The 21398-nt window shown below is 34.6% G+C and overlaps 1 pseudogene; it reads right to left on the bottom strand.

Moving 5' to 3' along the window:
- Window positions 1-615: 615 nt before the first annotated feature.
- On the bottom strand, window positions 616-1505 carry LOC126001202 (60S ribosomal protein L7a-like; annotated as a pseudogene).
- Window positions 1506-21398: the final 19893 nt, after the last annotated feature.

Raw genomic sequence — 21398 nt, 5'->3', positions numbered from 1 at the left:
CACTTGGTCCCTCGCCTCCATCCATTCATATTTGTGTTTCTAATATTCCACTCAGTTTCTTCCTTCTCCTAAATATACTCTAGTGCCAAGAGTATTTGAGACAACTTCATTTAGATCATTGTTTTTATTCATCCAGTATTCTAAATACCACATATAAGTGATATCATTCTGCATTTATCCTTCTTCTTCTGGCTCACTTCATTTAACATATTATCTTCCAGTTCCATACATGTTATTACAAATTGATGATTGCATCATTCCTTACAGCTATGTAGTTTTCCATTGTAAATATGCACCACATATTCACGATCACTCATCTGTTTCTGGACATCTAGGTTGATTCCAAGATTTAGCTATTGTACCAAGTGTGGCAATGAATTAGCAGGAAGGCTATCTAGTCCAGCCCCTATTGAAAACAATATGGAAGGCTCTCAGTAAATTCAAAATTGAGCTGAGATAAGATCCAGCAATAACTCTTTTGGTTATCTATCTCCAGGACAGAAAAAAACACGCACCATTATTATCTCATATTTTCCTTTTATTAACTTCTCCATGAACTTTAAAGCAGAATTTTTTTGTTTCCATGAGCTTTAAAGCAGGAATTTCTTTTGTTGGTTTTTTTACTGGCTGAAGTGACACTTTATTGTCTATGTACAAACAGCCGGGTGGGCACCTGGCCCATGAGAGCATGAGAGCTGCTGCAATACCTGCTCAGCCCAGTTTGGTGGCAAGTTCTTTAGCCTTTTGTCTTTTCCAACTTGGCGATGTGTGCCACTGACTTCGGACCCAGGATGTTGCTACCCCAGTGTAGGCTAATCTCGTCATATCTGTCATTGTAGTTGGTTCTGATGGCTTCCACCAGCTTAGCCAACTCCCCTTTGTCTTCCGAGTTGACCTGTGTGAAGGCGACTGTGGTACAGGTTTTCCTGTGGACCAGGCGGCCCAGATGGGCTTTCCCCTTGATGATGCAGTAGGGCACCCCCATCTTGCGGCACAGGGCACAGGAAGACCACCAACTCAATGGGGTCAACATCGTGGGCGGTCACCACTAGTTGTGCCTTCTTGTTCTCCATCAGCGTGGGTGACAGTGTTCACCCAGCTCGCAGCACCAGGGACCACTTGGTGGGAACATCACCCTTGCCGGCTGCTTCTCAGCACGGGCAAGCAGTCGCTGCTTTTTCTCCTGCTTCGTCTCAAGCCAGTACTTGTGAGTCAGCTTGAGGAGCTACGTGGCAGTCTGGCGGTCCAGCGCCTGCGTGAACTGGTTGATGGCCGGGGGCACCTTAAGCCGCTTGTACAGGATGGCATGCTGGCGTTGCTGGCGGAAGTAATGCGGCCATTTAACGAATCTGGTCAAGTCCCGCTTGGGCTGGATGTCCTGTCCGATGCCAAAATTCTTGGGCCGCTTCTAGAACAGGGGTTCACCACCATCTTGGCTGCCTGCTTCTTGACCACGGCAGGGACCGGGCCACCTTCTTCCCCTTGGCCTTCTTTCCTTTCAGCATCTTGGGCCGCTACAGAAAAGAGCAAAAGCAGAATTTTTAGATCGCATAATATCATTATGAATTCATTTTGCATGTATTATATACTTTTACATGTGATATAAATTTAATAACTTAAGTACATACAATTATTACAGAGATTCCTTGGTCAATTTAGAAAATTTCATATTACTTCTTATTCCAGCTTGCATTCTTTCTCAGAGTATTTACAGTGTGAAAGAAAATAAAACCCACAAGACTCTTGCTCTTTTCCATTTACAAATGAAACAATAGACAAAGAAAGTCCAAATCAAAATAGCACTTTAAACAATAATAACAACTAAACAAATAATAGGCAAATTTTAAAAAGACCATTTTGAAACGTTCTTTATTTATTTTATGAAAAATGTTCACCCAAACAGCAAGCATATTTATACAGGGCAAATTTTCAAAATGCAACAATTACTATGCAAACATTGTTCCATATAATGAAGTGAAATAAGCATCAAAGGTACAATATTCATGAAACTCTGGAATCTATAACTCACTATAATTCAAGCTTTCCAGCCAAAAAACTAACACAGCTTCAAACATCAGACAACTTAAAGTGTATGATGTGAAACTGATAATGCATAATTTCCTGTGCTCTCTATGTAGGTAAACAGTGGGCAATGCAATAAGTTACTTGTGCTGAGTATTTATTTCTTTGCTGTCTGATTGCTCCAGTTCTCCAGAGGTTCAATCTATCACCTGCTGGCCCTCAGCTGCTAAGATCAGAAACTATAACACAGATGGAGTGCCTATGTTTTCAGTACTGCTGCTTCACAGAGATAAGGCTCTATTGGAGAAGCTTTCAGCTTTACCTCCCTCGAACAGCCATCAAGAACAGTTACTTCTCCACTGTTATGTTAAATACTACCTTGCACACACAGGTGAAATTTTATAAAAAGAACTTATTTGCATTACTTGAAATACCTATAGGGTCATTATTTCTGGCCTTTGTATTACACCTCTATCTTTTCTCCCTTCTATTCTGCTCTCTCTCTTCAATCTGCTGCCAACATGTGATGATTTAACAATCTGACAAAAAATTAATTCATATTTCTCCATCAGTTGGTAGCCTTGACTGTTTTTGGTGAGCTATTCTTTATCCAAACTTGTCATTCAGCTGTCAGTCAGAGCATTCTATCTGCTGTCAGTAGGAAGTAATATGAAAACATTGCAAAATATCTACTCTGGCCATGCAGAAACATGTACTTTGCCTTGATTTGACCTTATAATTAAAATAAACCAACCTTCAAGTGTCCAAAAGTTATCAGTAAACCTTAAAATCATAGAAATTATTTAATGCATTTCTAAAATTTTCAAGGGATGAGGATACATTTTCTGATATCTTCAACATATGCAAATACAAAACTCCATTATGTCCCTTACTGACAGTCATGTTAGGTTCCATCTGTGTCATTAAATAGCAATTTATATTACTCATTGTTTAGCTGTAGATCAATGCTAATTGACAAGAATTTTCCTAATTTTCTTCTGTGAGGCAAAACCCAGTAAAAGATTACAATCAATGCTTGGTGTATATAATATATATATATATATATATATATATATATATATATATATATATATATATACACACATACGTATATATACATATATATACGTATATATATATATATATATATATATATAGCCAATGTAGTTTTATATCATTTCCAGTAGACAAGACCTTGAGAATCATGGTGAGTTACTAATATTTCCCTGTACTCAGGAGTTTGGAAATCTTGGATAATAAGTTAAAATTATTTTTAGATGGATGCCCTTATACAGAGGCCACAAATGTACCTTACAACATAGAAACAAGGATAAGAAATTCATCATCACTGAATTTTTTTTAAAATAGGCATTGAAAGGACGAGAATGCAGCCATGGAAAGGCTTTAGAAACTCCAATAGGACTCTTACTGTAAATGACAGTGACAGTTCCTGGAATACCACAAGCTCCATAACCTTGGCATTCTACCCCCAGGCCAACAACCAGTTTACTTCCTACTGCAATATTGCATCCCTGACTCTCAGGCCAACATCCTGTTTACATACTACTTGCAACAATCATAAATTCCTTATTAGGTACAGCTTTTCCCTGACTAATCACCTAGTGCCCTATAATCAATGTTGTAATGTGTAGCCAATCCTGCAATGTTTACCTAGCTCATTTGACAATTCTATAAACTGGGCATAATGGTAAGAATGTAAGTTGGCCTAGGCTACCAACTGCACTTTGTTGACTGTAGCAAGCTGGTTTGTGGCTCTCAATAAATTGCTCTCTGCTTGATTGCATCTTGAGTGTTCTGGTTCTTGTGTTGGACTATTAGTCAACGCTTTAATTAATATTACACATTTATTTATTATTTTTTTATTTTTTTACTGGGATGTTGTAGTTTCCAAAGATATTACTGAAAGTTGCTTTAGGTATACAATTAGTGATGAGTGACCCCAAATTACTCTGACCACCAGTGTCTACCTCTTCGACCAAAGTCCCCAGCGACCTTCTTTGCAGGTACCTAACACATTTGTTTCATTTAATTTACTCCACAAAATGTAAAGGAATGACAAGTGAAATTCTGAAAAAATAAAATTTATAAAAGCCAATTTGTGGAATATTGGTTTATTAAGTGATTTTTAACCAATGAAATAAAATTTAATTTAGTGTTTAAAAATTATAAAATACTTTAGCAAGCTAAGAATAAATATAATTTTCTTCATGCTAGTAGAGGGCATCCATAATCGCCATGTTGCGGAGTGTGTCCTGTCCTTTAAAGAATCTCTCCCATAATGCTTCTTGTAAAGCTGGTTTCAAGGCTATAAATTCCCTGAACTGTCATCTGTCTTGATGCTCTGTAGTTTTTCCATAATGATCTATCTGAATAAGGAGTATTCTTAGTGAGGTGTTCATTTCATTGAATTTTTGTATTATATCCCTCCATACTATTCTTTTTTTTATCTCCATACTGTTCTGACTCACAGAATTTGATTGATCTGTTAGTATATCTAATTTGTTTACTTTTATATGTAAATTTATTTTTTGACTTTACTATTACAGTGTTCTTTCTCTTCTTGAATTTTGTCCTTTTGAGTAAACGGTGTCTGGGAATTTTCATAATTGATTCGATTTTTGCTGAGACCTTTTTGGTTTCTTAGATCTTGGTGCCCAAAATTTTCAATTCTGGGAAATACTTATTGATGATTTCTTTAACTCCTGTTTCTCTTCATCATACTTGCCTTCCTGTTCTTTGGATCTTTGATGTTTCTTACATTGTTCATCTTGAATTTACCTCAATTCTCTGCTTTGATATTAATTTATTTTCCAGACTGTTTCTTAGTGATTTCTTCCTTGTCATCTTAGAGCTCTTTGATCTTTTGCTCAGCTTATTTATGCTATTGTTCTATTCAGAGATTTTATTATTTTAATATGTTGTCTACCCATGTTCTTCATTTCTGTCAGTTCAGATAGTAGTTGATTTTTCATTCTATTTCTTATACTTTCTTGTGATATGCTGGCCACCTGTGCAATCATTTTTTTTCTAACTCATTAAATACTTCCTTCAAAAAGTGACTAAAGACATTATCTGACAAAATTACTGTTGTTGATATCTTTGTGATGTTATTTTTGCTTTTTTGAGTTTAGTGGGCTCTTAGTGTTCTTCCAATTGGTTTTCTAATGTCACTGCTGTAGTTGGCTGGTGTGTGTGTGTGGGTGTGTGTGTGTGTGTGTGTGTGAGAGAGAGAGAGAGAGATAGAGAGAGAGAGAGAGAGAGAGAGAGAGAGAGAGAGAGAGAGAGAGATTCTCTTACTTCCCTAGGATATGCTGAGGGATTAGATTGTTGTTGCTCTTCTCTGATTGTCTTCACTAAATGACAGGAAGAGTATCAGTAAACAGGATGCAATTTGTTGAATAGATATATCATGCAGGCACTTAGATGGGTACACATTTCAAGAGTTATGGCTTGGACCCTATGATATGTCTCATGTCAAACTAACCAGAAGAGAGGGACTATGTCTCCCACTTCAGATTAGTCCCAGGGGTGTCAGTGGGGTGACAAGCCTCTCTTGAATTAGAGGAACAGCAATCAGAAAGTCTGGAGTTATGGGTGGTGTGGGTCAGTTTAAAAGGTACACTGGGTGTACAGGCACATTTTAAAACCACATAATTTAAAAAGTATTTCATCTAGTTCCTTAACTAATGAAACAAAAACCTATTTTTCATTGTTGATGCAGCATTTTGATTGTGCTGTTTAGCACAGAACAAACTCGTGCTTCTGAAAATATTACCAATCTTTGGAGAAATAGTTAAGCATGATTCACTGATGACTGTTGTATATTCACATTCTGTGGCACAGCAAGGTCATTTAAAGAGAATTTTTGTTTTGTTTTTGTTTTGTTTTGTGTTTTAGTTACTCTTATTGACTTGATCATTAGACTTTTAAGTCACTGTGCCAAATAAATATTTTAGTTTATGTTGTAATAAATATTATTGATTTATTAGAATTTTCAAACATTTGTATATTCATCATATGTATATATGAATTTTAAACTCTAGTTTAATTATAAGGTGTTATGCACTTTGTATTTCTTCAGAGGAAATTATTTTACAGATGAATGAATTTCTAATTTGTAATAAAATCCAATTAGAATCTAGCACAGCAGTGCTCTTTTAGCAGACCACAGTGTCTATTGTAAGCTGAAATATTAGGCTACAACTATAATTTTCTAAGATTTTCTACTATTTAAAACATGAGCGATAGCACAGTGGGTATGTCTTTTGCCTTGCACATGGCCAACTCGAGTTTGATCCTCAGCATTTCTTAAGGTACCATGAGCCTGCCACGAGTGATTTCTGAACTCAAAGCCAAGAGTAATCCCTGAGTGCTGCTGGGTAAGGCCCAAAAACTAAAAGAGACAAACAAGATTTTCTATTATTCTTCCAAGTCCATTACACCTAACAGAAGGTTAGGTTTTTCCTCTGCAAAGCTTTTTTATTTTTTCAATACATCTTTACTTTTTACCTTGATATTCATTATACCAGAGGATAATGTAAACTACTAGGATCTGCCACAGTAGCTTGACAACTTCCCACTTGATTTTCAAATTAAACACCTTCAGTGACAGTGGTTTCTAGCTACATCCTCTCTGACACAGTTCTTCATCTTTCTTTCAGTAAAAGGTAATAGGGGTAAATAGCTCTAAAATAAATTTCTTATCTTCCACACATGTTCAATAATTAGAAAACCCATTATTACTCTTTCAATAGCATGTTAAGGATCAGAATTAGGAATGGTTTAAGTAGACCTAATATCCACTAGTAAGATAATTAAAGGGAGTAGTGCGGATGTTTGTGAGCTTTATTAAATTAGAAGTAGTCCAGCATTTCTATCACTTATTTTTCTTTTGGACCCATCGCAAACATTCCTAAATTCATTAAATCACTAAAAAGACCCACAGAACTGAGAACTGTTACATTTAAAAAAAAAAGGAGAAGAATATAAATTAAAATTAGTCAAGAAAAAAACAAATAGGAACAGGTTGAAGAAGAATGGCTTCAAAACTTAAAGCTTTCATTTATTTATGAGGCACTAACCATTTGATATCAATCTTTGACAAAACATATAGAATTTACCAAACAAGAAAGTTCATCTATAATACATCTAGACTTTATGTGTGTGTTTGTGTGTGTGTGTGTGTGTGTGTGTGTGTGTGTGTTTAGTGTTTTTTTCAGGGATCAGGAGAAGGTGAACATTCACTGACAGGAATCAAACCCAGGGCCTCATATATGCAAGGTGATGCTTTGCCACTGAGACATATATCAACCTCAGAATTTTGATTGGCTCCCTCCATGTTTGATTTCCCATAGGACTCATTTTAAAATATGTAATTCACTTGAGTGGATCTTATATGATTCAAAGTCCTCATCATAATTCACATTATTAAACACTAGATGAAAAACCCTCCAGATAAATAAATATTTTATTAAGAAAAATATTCCAGGAGGCCAAATGATTACTATGCTAATTGTCCAGTAGTAGAGATTGGTGTAGCCTTCAGGTAGAGTAAGGTCAGATTTTTTATTACAAGCTTTTAAAAACAATCACAAGGCAGTAATGAAAACCTGAGTTTTCAGGAGTTTTCTTGGACAATTTTAAACCACTTACCAAAATACATTGATTGACAACCTTTAGAATAAAGTTACAAACTTCAGAATATACTTACTTTCAAGAGTAACTATTAAAATTTTAACTAATGTACCCAAACTTACTATGCTTTATTATAAATATATCATTTAAATAAGAAACATATACAAAATCTTCAAAATATGAACATTGAATAGAGTTAGTTATCTTCATACAGTATAATAAATATGATCTCCTAAGCACCTTCAAAAGTGATCCTGAGCTACAAAGCCAAGATTAAATCCTGAGTACAGCCAGATGTTGTCCCACAACAAAGTAGTAAAATGAAATAAAATAGTTTTTAATGTGTGAATGTATATGTGTAGGATAATATTTATGGTTTATGATGTTAACTTGATCAAATTTTTATTTTATTTATTTTTTGTTTGTTTGTTTTTTGGGTCACACCTGGTGACACTCAGAGGTTACTCCTGGCTATGAGCTGAGAAATCGCGCCTGGCTTGGGGGACCATATGGGGCGCCAGGGGATCCAACCTAGGTCCGTCCTAGGCTAGCTCAGGCAAGGCAGGCACCTTACCTCTAGCCCCACCACACCGCCCCGCAAAGCATGTTTTAAATAATTTCAAAAGGAGTAAACATAATACATAGTAATAAGCAGTGACTTACTATAAAATCTTCATTAGGGCCAGAGCGATAGCACAGCCTTAGGACATTTGCCTTGCACAGTGCAGATCCAGGACAGATCTGGTTAGATTCCCAGGCATCTCCTCAAGCTAGTAGTGATTTCTGAGCACATAGCTAGGAGTAACCCGAGCATCACTGAGTGCCCCACCCTAAAAAATGTTTCATAAACTCAATGCTTCAATTTCTTCTAACTTGCAAATTTTAATTTTGGGGGGGTCATACCCAGTGACTCTCAGGGGTTGCTCCTGGCTAGGGGGTTCATATGGTAGTCCTGGGATCAAATAAAGGCCCATCCAGGATCTGCCACATCTAGGCAAATTGCCCTACAGCTGTGCTATCTATTAAATATAAAATGGAAATTTGATTATGATGTATAGCTGCAATCATAACTTTCCCCCCTCTTTTTTCTTTCTTTGTTGAAAGGGAAAGGAAAAGTAAAGGAAGGGGAGGGTGGAAGAAAGAAGGATGGAAAGAAAAGGAAGAAAGAAACAATGGAAGGAAGGGAGGAAGGGGGAGGTCTAGGGAAATAGCATAGAGGGATAATGGATTTATTTTTATTTTTGACTTTCACTGTTATGAAAGTAAAAAAAATATATGGATCATTTAAATTTATAAAAAGAGTATTGTATATTTAATCATACTATATTTCATTAATGGCCAATTTTAGTCACACATTGAATATTATTATTCAAATTAAATAATAGATACAGCATGTTATTTACTATTTATTCAAAATTTTATTATTAAAATTTACAATAACATGATCAAGCTCATCATACATATATTTCTTTCTTGTGGGTTCAGTAATTCCTCAACTAACTTTCAAGATGTATATAACTATATTATTCTCAATATTCTGAATATTCCTTGAAATAATATAACATTTTCATGAAACAGTATTGCAATTTAACTTGATGTTATAGACAGAGAACCAAATATTTGATTTGTTTATAAATTTGATTTTGCCAGCTGTGTTGAATGGTGGCCATTTTTAATAAATTAAAAGAGTTTAATCACTTTCAAAATGTTGCAGAGTTGGAGCAGATCGCAAAGTGGGTAGGTAGCGCATGTGCTTTGCATGAGGTTTGACCTGGGTTTGATCCCGGCATTCCATGTGATTCAGATACCAAAATCCCCAAGTCTTCCCGAGTAATTTATGAGCTCAGAGCTAGAAGTAACCTGATTGTCACCAGGAGTGAACCTCAAAACAATAGTAATATAAAAAATTCAAGTGAAACAGTTTACAATTTAAAAAATATAAATATATAAACTATAAATATAAGTAAACATAATAATAAAATGTGTTCATTACTCTAGCTTTTATCTGTCATTTTTTTTTGTTTGTTTGTTTGTTTTTGTTTTTGGGTCACACCTGGCAGCACTCAGGGATAACTCCTGGCTCTATGCTCAGAAATCTCTCCTGGCAGGCTCAGGGGACTATATTTGATGCAGGGATTTGATCCACCATTCTTCTGCATGCAAGGCAAACACCCTACCTCCATGCTATCTCTCTGTCCCCTTTTCTGTCAATTTTTTAATGGAAAACATGCAAAATTAGAAAACTTGAGACTAGTTATCTTATAAATAGACTAATTAAGGATAGTACGTAAGGTATAGAAGAACCATCAAAGATTTAAAACATGAACTAGAGCCAATCAATAGTAAAGCTGTCACTATCATTTAGGCAAAAAGACAAGGGAAGAAACGTTTATTGGAACATAGAAATAAGAATTAATTATCTAGACAATGTTATTTTAAATAAGCCCTGACCTTTGATTAGAAACAATGCCAGTTTGAGGCAGGCTTGAATGATTCAAGAAAATAAACACTGTACCCTGATTTCACCTATATTGCTCCTTTAAATAATTTGCTAGGACTTTCTAACAACTAAAAGTGAGAGAAAGAAATTAGCAGGCAGAAAAGCACATTGACTTCGCTATACAAATCAGCATACCAGAGCAGAAAAGGACAATGATGAAAACAGAATAAATTACCAATTTGCAGGGCACACAGGACTACGCAGTATGTGCTCTTTCTTAAAATATCAAATAATGTAAAGTGTACATAAGAGAAGGAATAATAGTACACAGAATTGTCATTTTATGATGTTTCCTGTTGCTTAAAGTGGAAATAGTATGTTTTTAACTACAGCAAACTTATATACTATATTGTGAACTGGCTATGAATGCCATATAGAAATGATGCAATAAATCAAGAGTAGGTAAATTTCCAATTTTGTGGAATAACCTTTCTAACCATGGATTATAAATCTGAGCTGTTATATAATACAGAATTAAAATTCGATATGTAACTCTTTTGCTTTTGGGGTTTTCTATATTTATACATCTTAAACGAATCATAAGTTAATACTGTTGTTGCTTGATTCATATTTCTAAAATTTTAAATGAAATAATGCAAAACCTAAACTTCTAATTTCTGGTTCTCATTAAATAAAATGAATACTTTATTGCTCTTGGCAGGGAAGTAATTCACCATAGCCTAAACACAGAAATTTTATAGATTAATTATTTAATTTAAATTATTTATAATCAATATAATTTATTTTAACAACCCATTATATGCCAAAACAAAACTGTCAGTAGCTTGTTAGATTTGATATATTTGAATTATATTGTGATGCTAGAGCATACTAGAAAACACATTGATATATTTTGGGCTATTTTTCATAGATAATACTTTAAAAAAAAACTAGCTCTTCTTATAATCAAGAATTAAAATATACATATTTCTGACCTATATTACATCCATTTCATAAACACAGGACAATTTTCACTTAATTATATACTTGATTAATTATACTTGATTTCATATATGTATATGTGCATTTATCTTTTTTACTTGTATTCAAAAGTTTTATAACTGATAAATTATGCACTTTTTATGATATAGTCTAGATATAAAGCTTTTAGTTTCCCCTCTAACATTGTATCTAGTTACACAAATAAAAGTTGTTATTCACATATTTTTATTGGGGGGGGTTGGGTCACACTCAGCTGCGCTCAGGGGTTACTCTTGCTCTATGCTCAGAAATCACGCCTGGCAGGCTCAGGGGATGATATGGGATGTCAGATTCGAACTACCGTCCTACTGCACACAAGGCAAAACACCTACCTCCATGCTATCTCTCCAGCCCAATTATTCAAATATTTAACATGAAAATTTGTTTGAGACATATGACTAGTAGACTAGATCTTTTAATTGAAATTACATAAAGTTAATTATTAACTTGAATAAAAAATTTTCATGGACAAATAATAAGAGTGGTGAAAACAATTAGAGAAGCAGAAGGTTGTTTTCTTTTCTAGCTGATGTGTATTTCATTGTTATCTTGTCTAGAAATTGCCAGCCTTGATATCTTGGAGCTGTGTATAGGAACATTGTCAACTCTTTCATTGCCTTGAGCATTGCCGGAGGATATTCAAATCTATTTGCTGATCTCTTGCTATGCTTTAAACCAAACTTTATTTTATAAAGTGTCCCTAGGCTCAAATGTGAGACATTTTTTATGCCTCCTTTGATGTGATGCTTCTAGCCATAGACTTCAGTGATTTGGTATTATTTTAACCCTTGCTTAACTTGTTTCACTATTCGATAACTGGTACGTAGAACTGCAAGACCATTTCTATTTCTTTTCCTGCAGCCAATAATAACTTTCTGAGAAAACTTAAGTATTTAGTGACTCTCCTCATCTGATGTTTTCCCTCTAATTTCACATTATTTTTTGGTGTGTGTCGGGGGCATTTGGGACCACACTTAGTGATGCTCAGGGCTTACTCCGTAGCACAGCTTTGAGGGATTACTCCTGGCAGAGCTCAGGAAACCATATGGGATGTTGAATATTGAACAGGCAAACACCAGTACCTGATGTACTCTGGGTCGACACAGAATATTTATATTTGAAGTTAGGATTCCTTACTTTCTGATCCCAAAACCTCCATCTTTTAGTTTTCTTAAAATATTCAATGAATTAAAATTTAGTGCTACTGATTTTGAAACTAATCACTTAGTCTCTAATAAGTTACCTCTGATGTACAAATCTCATAATACACATTTGAGATAAATAAATACAGGTTTTTTGGGGGCCCGGAGAAATACCACAGCAGTGTTTACCTTGCAAGCAGCGATCCAGGACCAAAGGTGATTGGTGTCGAATCCTGGTGTCCATATGGTCCCCCCGTGCCTGCAGGAGCTATTTCTTAGCAGACAGCCAGGAGTAACCCCTGAGCACCACCGGGTGTGGCCCAAAAACCAAATAAATAAATAAATAAAATAAATAAGATGAATAAATAAATAAATACAGTTTTTGTGTAACAGGGACAAACATTCAGAAAAAACCTGAAATTCAGTTCCATTCTTTCTTTTTATACATACTGTAGATATGACTTATTGTATGACTAATTTATCAATGCTTTAAAATATATTATTTAGACAAATTTTATTTTATCTTGGTATCTCCCTTTTCATCAAGTATTTATATATTTTCCCCTGTTTATGAATTATACTACTATCAAATTTGTAACTCAGAAATTTCAGATGCATACATAGTTAATTATGTAGAAATTTATAGATTTTTTTCCTCATTGAATGTATCAGGGCAGAAACTACTGGTCAAAATAACTGAACAAATGTTTTTGTAATATAAAACTAAAGAAAAAAGAAACTGTTCTTGAACATCATACTCTACTTCCTTAAAAAAGTCAAACAATAGAGCTGCCCTGTTTTGGACATCAGGCAGGGAAAAGCCACGAATCTGCACCCGCCCAGTGGAGCCTCAACTGTGAGTGCTCCTTGTAAATGTTTCTCTACTGTTCCTCAATCTTGCGTGAAACTCTGGGAGTGGGCAAAAGACGCTCCAGAAATCTGCTCTCCCAGACGCCATTTCCAGGGCGGGTCTCCAGAACATGAAAACCGGCGGGCTTTTGCAGAAGCCAGCTGCCCTGTTTGGGACATCAGGCAGGGAAAAGCCACAAATCTGCACCCGCCCAGTGGAGCCCAACTGTGAGTGCTCCTTGTAAATGTTTCTCTACTGTCCTCTTGCGTGAAACTCTTGGGAGTGGGGCAAAAGAGGCTCCAACCTTCTGCTGCCTACAAGAAACACACCTGAATAGTCAGACCAAACATAGACTCAAAATAAAAGGCTGGAGAGAAAATTTTCCAAGCAAACAACACCCAGTAAAAAAGCTGGAGTGGCCATACTAATATCAGATAATGCAAACTTTATACTCAGGAAGGTTGTAAGGGACAAAGATGGACATTTTATATTAATCAAGGGGTATGTAGAGGCAGGAAGAATAACTCTCCTAAACATATATGCATCCGAATGAGGGGCCAGCAAAATATTTAATACAACTGTGACAAATCTGAAAAATAATATCAATAACAACACAATAATTGTGGGGGACCTCAACACGGCTTTGTCAACACTGGATAGGTCAACCAGACTAAAAACCCCAACCAAGAATATACTAGACCTGAGGAGAGAATTGGAAGAAAAGAGGCTTAGTGGATATATATAGGACACTCCACCCCCCAGAAACCTGGATCCACATTCTTCTCCAATGTACATGGGACATTCTCCAGGATAGACTACATGCTGGCACATAAAACATACCTCCATAAGATCAAGAGGATAGAAATTTTGCAGACTGCCTTTGCTGACCACAAGGCTCTGAAATTATTTGTGAATTCCAAAGGGACTCAGAAGAAAAACCTTAACACCTGGAAGTTAAACAGCCTCATACTCAATACCAGTGGGTCCCGAGATGAAATCAAGGAGGGAAATCAAAAGGTTCCTGGAAACGAATGACAATCAAGACACAAACTATCAGAACTTATGGGACACAGCAAAAGCAGTACTGAAAGGAAAATTTATAGCTTTGCAAGCACACATCAGGAAGGAAGAAGGAGCTTACCTGAGTAGCCTAATGACACAGCTAATAGAACTAGAAAATGCTCAACAAAAGGACCCAAAAATAGGAAGACAGAAGGAAATAACAAAGCTGAGAGCAGAAATCAATGAAGTGGAAACCCAAAAAACAATGCCGAAAGATCAACGAAAGCAGAAGTTGGTTCTTTGCAAAAAATAAACAACATTGATAGACCACTGGCAAACCTAACAAAGAAAGAGAGAGAGAGAAACTTGATAACTCGTATTAGGAATGAAAAAGGAGAGATCACCTACTGATATGACAGAGATTCAAAGGGTAATCAAAAACTACTTTGAGAAACTCTACGCCACTAAAAATGAGAACCTGGAAGAAATGGATAAATTATTGGACTTTTATAATCTTCCACGGTTGAAGGAAGAGGATGTAGCATATCTAAACAACCCCATCACCATTGATGAAATTAGAATGGTAATCAAAGGTCTGCCGAAAAACAAAAGCCCAGGCCCAGATGGATTCACTAATGAATTCTTCAAACTTTCCAAGAGGAACTACTACCAATCCTGCAAGACTCTTTCATGAAATTGAACAAATGGAAACACTTCCAAATAGCTTTTATGAAGCCAACATCACCTTGATACCTAAACCAGACAGAGATGCTACAAAAAAAGAAAATTACAGACCAATATCGCTGATGAATGCAGATGCAAAGATCCTCAACAAAATCCTGGCAAATAGGATTCAATGCCTCATTAAGAAGATCATCCACTATGATCAAGTAGGTTTCATCCCAGGAATGCAAGGTTGGTTTAACATCCGTAAATCTATCAACATCATACACAACATCAATAACAAGAAAAATAAAAACCACATGATCATATCAATAGATGCAGAGAAAGCATTTGATAAGGTCCAACACCCATTCTTGATCAAAACTCTCAGCAAGATGGGAATGGAAGGAACCTTTCTCAATCTAGTTGAAGCCCATCTACCACAAGCCAAACGGCAAATATTATCCTCAACGGAGAAAAACTAAAAGCCTTCCCTCTAAATTCTGGTACAAGACAAGGCTGTCCTCTCTCACCACTCCTATTCAACATAGCACTGGAAGTACTTGCTATAGCGATTAGGCAAGAAAAAGATATCAAGGGAATCCAGATAGGAAAGGAAGAAGTCAAGCTCTCACTGTTTGCAGATGACATGATACTCTACTTAGAAAACCCTAAAGACTCTCCCAAAAAGCTTCTAGAAACAATAGACTACATATAGCAAGGTGGCAGGCTACAAAATTAACACACAAAAAATCAATGGCCTTTCTATACACCAAACAGTAATAAGGAAGAAATGGACATTAAGAAAACAACCCCATTCACAATAGTGCCCACACAAACTCAAATATCTTGGAATCAACTTGACTAAAAATGTGAAGGACCTATACAGAGAAAACTATAAAACTCTGCTCCAAGAATAAGAGAGGACACGCGGAAATGGAAATGCATACCCTGCTCGTGGATTGGCAGGATTAACATCAATCAAAATGGCAATACTCCCCAAGGCATTATACAGATTTATGCTCTCCCTCTAAAGATACCCATGACATTCTTCAAAGAAGTGGATCAGACACTTTTGAAATTCATTTGGAACAATAACAGCCCTCGAATAGCCAAAGCAATCATTGGGAAAAAAGAATATGGGAGGAATTACTTTTCCCCAACTTTAAACTGTACTACAAAGCAATAGTTATCAAAACAGCATGGTATTGGAATAGGGGACAGGCCCTCAGATCAGTGGAATAGGCTTGAATACTCAGAAAATTTTCCCCAGACATACAATCAACTAATTTTTGATAAAGGAGCAGGAAACCCTAAATGGAGCAGGGAAAGCCTCTTCAATAAAGTGTTGGCACAATTGGATAGCTGCTTGCAAAAAATTGAACTTAGACCCCCAGCTATCATCATGTACGAAGGTAAAATCCAAATGGATTAAAGACCTCGATATCAGCCCCAAAACCATAAGATATATGGAACAGCACATAGGCAAGACACTACAGGACATTACAGGCATCTTCAAGGAGGAAACTGCACTCTCCAAGCAAGTGAAAGCAGAGATTAACAGATGGGAATATATTAAACTGAGAAGCTTCTGCACCTCAAAGGAAATAGTGCCCAGGATACAAGAGCCACCCACTGAGTGGGAGAAACTATTCACCCAATACCCATCAGATAAGGGGCTAATCTCCAAAATATACAAGGCACTGACAGAACTTTTACAAGAAAAAAACATCTAATCCCATCAAAAAATGGGGAGAAGAAATGAACAGACTCTTTGACAAAAAAGAAATACAAATGGCCAAAAGACACATGAAAAAGTTGCTCCACATCACTAATCATCAGGGAGATGCAAATCAAACAACGATGAGATACCACCTCACACCACAGAGAATGGCACACATCACAAAGAATGAGAATAAACAGTGTTGGCGGGGATGTGGAGAGAAAGGAACTCTTATCCACTGCTGGTGGGAATGCCGTCTAGTTCAACCTTTATGGAAAGCAATATGGAGATTCCTCCAAAAACTGGAAATCGAGCTCCCATATGATCCAGCTATACCACTCCTAGGAATATACCCTAAGAACACAAAAATACAGTACAAAAACCCCTTCCTTACACCCCATATTCATTGCAAGCACTATTTACCATAGCAAGACTCTGGAAACAACCAAGATGCCCTTCAACAGATGAATGGCTAAAAGAAACTGTTGGTACATATACACAATGGAATATTATGCAGCTGTCAGGAGAGATGAAGTCATGAAATTTTCCTATACATGGATGTACACGGAATCTATTATGCTGAGTGAAATAAGCCAGAGAGAGAGAGAAAAACACAGAATGGTCTCACTCATCTATGGGTTTTAAGAAAAATGAAAGACATTCTTGCAATAATAATTTTTAGACACAAAAGAGAAAAGAGCTGGAAGTTCCAGCTCACCACAGGAAGCTCACCACAAAGAGTGATGAGTTTAAACTAGAGAAATAACTACATTCTGAACTTTCCTAATAATGAGAATGTATGAGGGAAATGGAGAGCCTGTTTAAAGTACAGGCAGGGGGTTAGGTGGGGAGGAGGGAGACTTGGGACATTGGTGGTGGGAATGTTGCACTGGTGATGGGTGGCGTTCTTTACATGACTGAAACCCAAACACAATCATGTATTTAATCAAGTGTTTTAAATAAAATTAAAAAAAAAAGAAAAAAAAAAAGAAAAAACACAAAATATTCTAAAGAAAAAAAAATCAAACAATAGTTCTAAAACTAATCAATAATATAATACGTTGGGATTTAACAAAAAGTAAATGGAATAAATTCTGTGAGTCAAGTTAAATATTAGGTATGGGAAGTTACAGATAAACAATGAAAATGGGGACCTTGGAAGAATTATATGTCAATGGATTAGAGATAGCTGCTAGCATATGAACATATGTTTAATTAACTGATACATATATGTAAATGAATAATTATAGGTATTTGTGTAAATATAAGCATACATATATATCTCTAATTATATCAGGTTAGATACTAGCAACAAAACCCATAAAATTAAGCGTATTGTGCTGCTTGTATTTTTCATTGATTCAATACTTTTTTTATGATTTACGTTAGATGTCAAATTATATGCCATTGTACAATGTTACTGCACACCATCACTACCAAAATGTTCAAGACCCTCCTCATCATTCCTGATCTTTGTTTATGCCTAGAAAAGAGCATTTTTCTGATTTAATCCTATTTGAATTTGATTCAAAATTTTCTCATTTCACATTTTATGTTATACTTAACAACACTGAATTTTCAGATTGAGGGCATATTAGAATCTTTTGTTTAGAAAATAGATTATTTAGAACTGAGTCCTTGTTTTTATCCTTGTTTTCCTGTCCACATAGTACTACATGCCCTCTGTTTTGCTACCTTGGGGTTTTATTTTATCTCATCTGTGTTCCTATATCTCGTCAAATGAGAATTTTACCTCATACATTCCTAGGGGACTCAAAGTGTCTGGGGATTTCCTGCATTCTTCAGCTTAATATTGAGACTTGTGTATTCCCTATGAAACTACAAGAGTTACTTTCACTCTCCAACGGGTACTGAAAGACTCAGTGTAATGCAGAAATATATAGACTTTCTCTCAGTTGTCTGTTTTACTTTTTAGGAGACCCAGAGCACTTGCAAATGTATTATTTGAAGGTCCCAGGGATTTCTCTCAGTCCTAATATCTTCCTCTCAAATTTCAGCAAATCCTATATACATGAATCTAATATGAAAATTCAGTCCTTCTGTGCCTATTCACAATCTTAGTCAGTCATAATGACTAAGATGATGACTAATCTCATAATTTCAGATCATAATATCCTAGTGAAGTTTTTTGTACAACGTAAAATATCTTCAAAATTTCTTTGTGTTACTTTCCTGTGATTCCAAGCTATCATAATAGTTGATTATTATCTTCAATTATATAATTAAAAATCAAGTGTTTTTTCTCTAACCACTGTTATAATGCCTTATTTTAACTCTTATTTTCAAATATTTAAGAATAGCACACATTATCCTGACTAGAAAAAAAGTAACATGTTGTAGGTCATATTTGTTTATTATTTCTCTGATGAACTTCAACTTATAGTAAGGTTTTCGTGGTAGGGTGGAGAGTGATAAGTTCTTGCCACACTATACTTCCCAAGTATAGAAAAAAAAACCATATATTTTTATAGTAGAATTATGTAGTTAAATTACAGTAATATGTTTTGTTCTTAGTTATATTAACAATACTATATAAATGTTATGTTATTTGTATATATATATTATATATCATACACTATATACTATTACATAATGTAAACATATTTTACATTTATAAATTAATTGTATTTGATATAAATATAATTTTATTTATAATATACTATATATTTGAATATAAAACAATAATAAGTGCTTATACATTTTAGAATATATTTACATATACAGTTGGGTTAAAAGAATATTAGAAAAATAATTTTGAAGTTTTTTCTTGTATTCATAGTGATTGTGCCACAACTGCAGACACTATTTTTAACTTCAGTTGTATCAAGTTCATTGTTTAAATTTTATTTACTTTAAAACTTTGTTTTATATAAATTCTAGGAAAAGGTCTCTTAATTATATTAATGAACTGTCCTAGTTTTCCTTATATTCTGAGATTACACTTACGGAATTAATTACTGTATTTAGCATGCTTCACAATTAACTATCTTTCAAAGGCATTATACTACACTTCAGAATTCATAATCTGCTCTCAGTTCCATAGCAATATATTCCTAGATTTACATGGAAAATAACCTCACAACACTGGGAAACTATAATATTTTTACAAGTTCATGTATACATTTTGGTTAAGAAATTGAATTCATGACTTGAGGCTTAATTAAAGCCCTAGAAATTGTATATCCTGCAGAGTTATAATGTTGGCCAATTTTTTTTTTTGATATTTTTGTTTGGGGACCACAACTGATGTAATCAGTTGCTACTGCATGTTTTTTTTTTATCTCTGGAGTGCTTGGGGGACCATATCAGGGTGTATGGGTCCTACCTGTTGTACTCTACTCAAACAGCAAAATATATATTTTAAAAGGAATTTTGATGTGACAAATTTTAGAATGAGTAACATGTTACTAAAAACAAGACCTAATTTTATCATTGTCTGAGATACTGAAAAATATCTTAATTTATATAAATAAATAAAATAAAATAACTCACCTGTTCTTGGACATTTGGGGTTGTATCTCAATTCTGGCTATTGTGAATTGTGCTATTATGGATGTAGGAATGCAGAGGCTTTTCTTTGTTGTGTTTTTGGGATCCTAAACTATATCCCTACAAATGATTTTGTTGGATCATGTGGAAGTACAATAACTAGTTATTTGAGGATTATCCATATTGTTTCCTCAAAAGGATGGACCAGTTGACATTTCCACTATAATCATGTTTACCTTAACAAGAGTCATTCACGTAAAGCTAAGATATAATCATTTTACATTCTGATATATTAACATAAACAGTTTTCAGAAAATAGTAGAAATTTACTTTTCCAATTTACTATCTAATAATATTTATTATAATAATATAATAGAGTTAATGTATCTGCTTTTAATTTAAAATATCTTCAGAAAATATTAGAAATTTACTTTTCCAGTTTTAATGTGCCATAATATTTATTATATAATGTATTATAATAGTTAATTTATCTGCTTTTCATTTAAAATATTCTCACCTGAAGGCAGCAAATACTGTTCTCTAAATAATTTCAAGTAATAATGTTTATCTTATATGCAAAATATTTAGCACAAGATAAAAGGAAAAGAATTTGATAGTAATACCGAAGACATTCCTATTCCCAGATATCTAGTATTTTTCAGAGAGCCACTGAAATCATTTTAGTAATAACCTCAGTTAACATTCACACTAGTGAATGATATTGTCATAACTGCTATGAGAATGCTTATACTTTATGATTTTATTAACCCATACTTTGTAGACAATTCCATAAGGTTGAATATTCTTTCTTTACTAGAAGTAACTTCAAAATATTTTGTGAGCAATAGTTTTCAAATGTTAGTGGTGACTAGGTCATTAAGAAGTGTTCCAAGAGATTAATTTTCACTAGGCAGAAAGTTATACATTAAGAGTTAATTTTCTACTTACATATATGTATATGGATTGTTACTCAATCTTCAATTAACAGTATTTCTTCAATACTGTAATAGTGTCACTGATATAAAAATAAAAAAAACATTTCAATTTTAACTAGATCCTAGTATACTATATAGTAAAAAATACAAGAAAATTTTACTGTGCCAGTTGTAATGGAATCAGCTATATATTTTGCCATGAGGCAGATTAAGGTAAGCATTGATTTAATGACATTTGTTCCATCAAAGAAACTCCTCCCCTAAAACGTATATCTCTGATTCCAAAACAATATATATTGAAAATAAATAATTTAAAATTATTTATATTTAAATATATCAAAGTATTTATGTGACAATTTACAATCTTTTATTACACTAATTAGGGAGGCAGTCCTGATATGCATCTTCTTCTTAG

This window comes from Suncus etruscus, chromosome 2 (assembly GCF_024139225.1).
Source record: "Suncus etruscus isolate mSunEtr1 chromosome 2, mSunEtr1.pri.cur, whole genome shotgun sequence".
In the NCBI taxonomy this organism is placed as follows: domain Eukaryota; kingdom Metazoa; phylum Chordata; class Mammalia; order Eulipotyphla; family Soricidae; genus Suncus; species Suncus etruscus.
The sequence above is the reverse complement of the archived record's forward strand: the minus strand, read 5'-3'. Positions and strand labels throughout refer to the sequence as shown.